This window comes from Sinocyclocheilus anshuiensis, unplaced genomic scaffold (assembly GCF_001515605.1).
Source record: "Sinocyclocheilus anshuiensis isolate Anshui unplaced genomic scaffold, SAMN03320099.WGS_v1.1 scaffold514, whole genome shotgun sequence".
In the NCBI taxonomy this organism is placed as follows: Eukaryota; Metazoa; Chordata; class Actinopteri; order Cypriniformes; family Cyprinidae; genus Sinocyclocheilus; species Sinocyclocheilus anshuiensis.
Window position 1 is genome coordinate 352,786 of NW_015542348.1, and position 3,710 is coordinate 356,495.

A 3,710-nucleotide genomic window follows, 5' to 3' on the forward strand; every position below is an offset into this window, starting at 1 on the left:
TTCTCGTTATAACGACTTAATTTTCTCGTGATCTCGACAGTTTTATTTATTTATTTTTTTACAATGATTGTTTGATCTACTGTTGCTATAGTAACAAACTCAACTTTGACACGCATCTGATGGACAGATAAACCATGTGCTCTTACTGTAGCCTATGTCGTGGATATTTCAGCAAATTTTGCTTCGCCTAGTAATAACGTCTACAATACAAAAATAAAGGCTGATCAATCACGGTTGATATTTCCAGAGACAGCACGCTAAACATTTTGTATTAACATGTTTAAGGTCAAAGCAACACCGCGAACACAGGCGGAGCGCCTTCAGGATGCAGAACTATTCTAAAATCTATTAGAGCTGCTTGGATTCAACTCACTTTTAACTTTCCTTTTATTTGAAATAAAATTATATATAATTTGTAATTTTTAGTAGTCATTATATGCTGTGACTGATATCATGTGCGTTACAAGCTTCTGTTTGAAAAGAGCGTTCATATGTAGGCCTATGTGTATATGTGTGTGTATGTGTGTTTGTGTGGTTTCCACAAAGAAATGTAGAAAACACAAAAGATTACAATGATGAGATTCAAACACTGCAGCGGAGGGAGTTACCATGGAAACGGGTGCAACACTCCCGCTGATAACCTGCAGCACGTCTCTCGCTGCTGTTTTCACCATTTTCACTGTTTTCAGGTGAGTTTAGTCCCAAAAATCACACAAATATTACATAAAACTGTTCCTGACACTTTTCTTACTTGTGATTGACAAGCTTCTGTTGAATACTTACTTCATAAAAATGGTTTAGTGTTTCCGTTAGCATCTCAACTGATTTCAGACGAGGCATGCTAACTCTGTACATTGAGCTCTTATTTATTAAAGTTTTGACTTTTAATCACATCTTTATGTGTAGACGGGAGGTTTTGATAGCTTTGTAAATGTTTTGTCAATGAGTTATTGGAATTAGGCTAATTTATTTAGCCTGAAAATATGAGCTGTACTGTTAATCGGTGACGTCACTTAAAGGAGCGTGAATTAACTGAATCTAGTTAAAATGTGATTTGATCTTTCATCAAAGTTAAACACTATTATTGATAAAAAATTGTTCTGTGGTTTCAGGAGTAACATTTCTACAACAGAAGAGAAGCTCCAAGATATCTACATTTCTGAAGGAAGCTGCTGACAGAGATAGGAAAGACGGGTAACGTTATGCTGAGAAAGCTCATTAACCCTCCGGCCCTAAATTTATATTTTGAAATTGTAAAAATCTTAGCTTCATCGGAATGAGATGACACTTGGTGACTTTTGTCACATTAGCAATATGAACACACAAAAATCATGGACATGATTCGGATATGTTAAATGGTCAAAAAAAAAATAGTCACACTTGACTTCTTCGCGGTCAAAAATGACCGACATAGAAAATTATTGGGAAATATGAAAAAATGTGAAAACTCAGTGAGTCTTTTGGTGGTACAAACTACAAATCAACCACTGATCAGAAAAAAGTGTGCAGCAATCAAGGGGTGACTCTCTAGAACAGTGGTCGCCAACCCGTCGATCGCGATCAACTGGTAGATCTTCATCACTGTCCCAGTAGATCCCGAAAAAAAAAACAGTAAAATAAGTACAAAAATGCATTACATTTATGGGGTTATATTTGCTACTTAACACTGTTGCCGCTGGTTGTTGTTAATCTCCGCGGGTTGAAGCGACCCCAATAACGTGATATTTAGTCCCTGGAATGTGAATTTTACTTGAAGATCCCCGCCGAAAAACATGTATTTTACCCCCGGAATGCGATTTTTACAGGGGAACCCTCCTCGAAACACAATTGGACTAGTTTTATTGCGAAAACCTGGCAACCCTGTTCATAGGCGCCACCTGCTGTCAGAGAGTGCGTCTCATTCATCTTGTGTTCCAGACTAATGCCTCTACTGCCTGTCATTGATAATCTCCTATCAATATATTCCATAAACCTGATCACCGGTGTCCTCATCCTTACATAATTATTGTGCTCTAACTGGCACCCAGGGGGTTCACTCATCCCAGTCTGAATCAGATCCTGAAATTCAAAAGTCTCTCCAACAGTATATGAGTTCCCAATCAATAGCACAATCCACTAGTAGGCTGTCTATTTTTATAAAGTTATTCTTTTAAATTCTGAAAATTTTCAGTTGAAAAATATTATTTGTACAAAGTCCTGTTGTAGGAAATTGTATTTTGTAAGCACAAACTATAAACATGTTTACCTGGTTTTACAGACAGGGCCAAGATTAAGCCGTAATTTAATTAGGACATTTAAGTATCTTAAACGTGCCTAGAAAATAACATTACTCGTGTGCATCTTGAGACAAAACATAAAGACAGATTATATTCACATTTCAAAATAAATAAATTCAAAATAAAACAATCACAAAGGTCCAACCAACACAAACACATCACTTTATTATAGATGTTTAGACCATTTTGAGAGCCTTTTAAAACCTTATAAGAAAAGACAAAATATCACATCCTGCGGTTTCATTTGCTGAAGGCATGCACTTCTGGATGGTGTGGATGGATTATGGTGGTAGCGCAGACCTTCGCAGTTCCTGCCACACTCTCCACATACATACGGCTTTTCCCAGTATGAATGCAGAAGTGCCTTGTCAGCGCCCCTGAGTGGCGAAACGGTCCACTTGTCCAAATACCCACACTTGCCAATAGCATCCAGCTGCAGACCCGCAGCACCTGCAGTTTCAGAACCGCAGCCACAGAACCGGAAGTGAGGGGCGGAGCTTAAATTTTTTAACAGAGTAACGCCACCTTACGGTTTTTAAGGGGTAATTTGCTTTTATTACACACGATACTTCATACTTTATGTATGCATTTTATAAGGCAAGGCAAGTTTATTTATATAGCACATTTCATACACAATGGTAATTCAAAGTGCTTTACATAAAATAGATCATGACAATCCTGCATGAAAACAAAATGAACAATTCACTCTTGGGCACATTTTGTCGTGACAATCCTACAAAAATAACTCCCCTGAACACAAGATGAAATATGAAGGGCACTCTGGAAACTTCTGTTCCAGGAGATTGTTGAGGGCCTTTTCCTTGTCCTCTTGCTCCATTATAAGGAAAATAGGCTCTCCCACTGGACCCCTGAGCAGATGTCTGTTTAATGGAGCCATTTCACAACTTCTGTGAGATTACTGGGATCTCCTTCATTACAGAATATTAAAGGAAAATGTAACTTTAATATTTCTTATTAATGTGTGTATATAGATAGACAGATAGATTTGAGACATACCTCACAAGCGTAGCCTGTTATCCAATTGGAAGGGCCTCTTGTAGGGTTTCTGCACTGTAATATACATGTATATTGGTTAATTTCAAATTGGTCAGAAGGGGGTGCAAATGTAATGGTGTGCTGGAGGAAATGTCCAGTACCTTTCAGAGAAAACTCCAAAGTTCTCCAGAAGAATAAGAGTCCACCATCTCCGTATGATTGGAATGTCACACTGGAAGACACAAACATAGAGAAATCTTTAAATATCAACTGCTACAACATCATAAAGGTCAATTACTTTAACTGATAACTACTTACAGATGTAAAATCAAAGGGTGCTCCCAAGACAAGATGTACTGGAAAACAAAAAAAAATAAGAATATTCTCCCTGTAAATGGCACAAAAAAAAACTTCCTTGTTCCTTATTTAACAACTAAA

The 3,710-nt window shown here is 37.4% G+C and overlaps 1 long non-coding RNA gene across 2 annotated transcripts; it reads right to left on the reverse strand.

Moving 5' to 3' along the window:
• Window positions 1-2,954: 2,954 nt before the first annotated feature.
• Window positions 2,955-3,681, reverse strand: LOC107691481 (uncharacterized). Of its 2 annotated transcripts, XR_001634542.1 has the most exons (4): window positions 3,591-3,680; window positions 3,434-3,504; window positions 3,294-3,347; window positions 2,955-3,205 (listed from the first exon to the last, which is right to left on the reverse strand). It is a non-coding gene; the product is annotated as an uncharacterized LOC107691481 (long non-coding RNA). The 2 variants fall into 2 exon arrangements; XR_001634541.1 differs by having other exon boundaries at window positions 3,434-3,681.
• Between the last annotated feature and the right edge of the window lie 29 nt (window positions 3,682-3,710).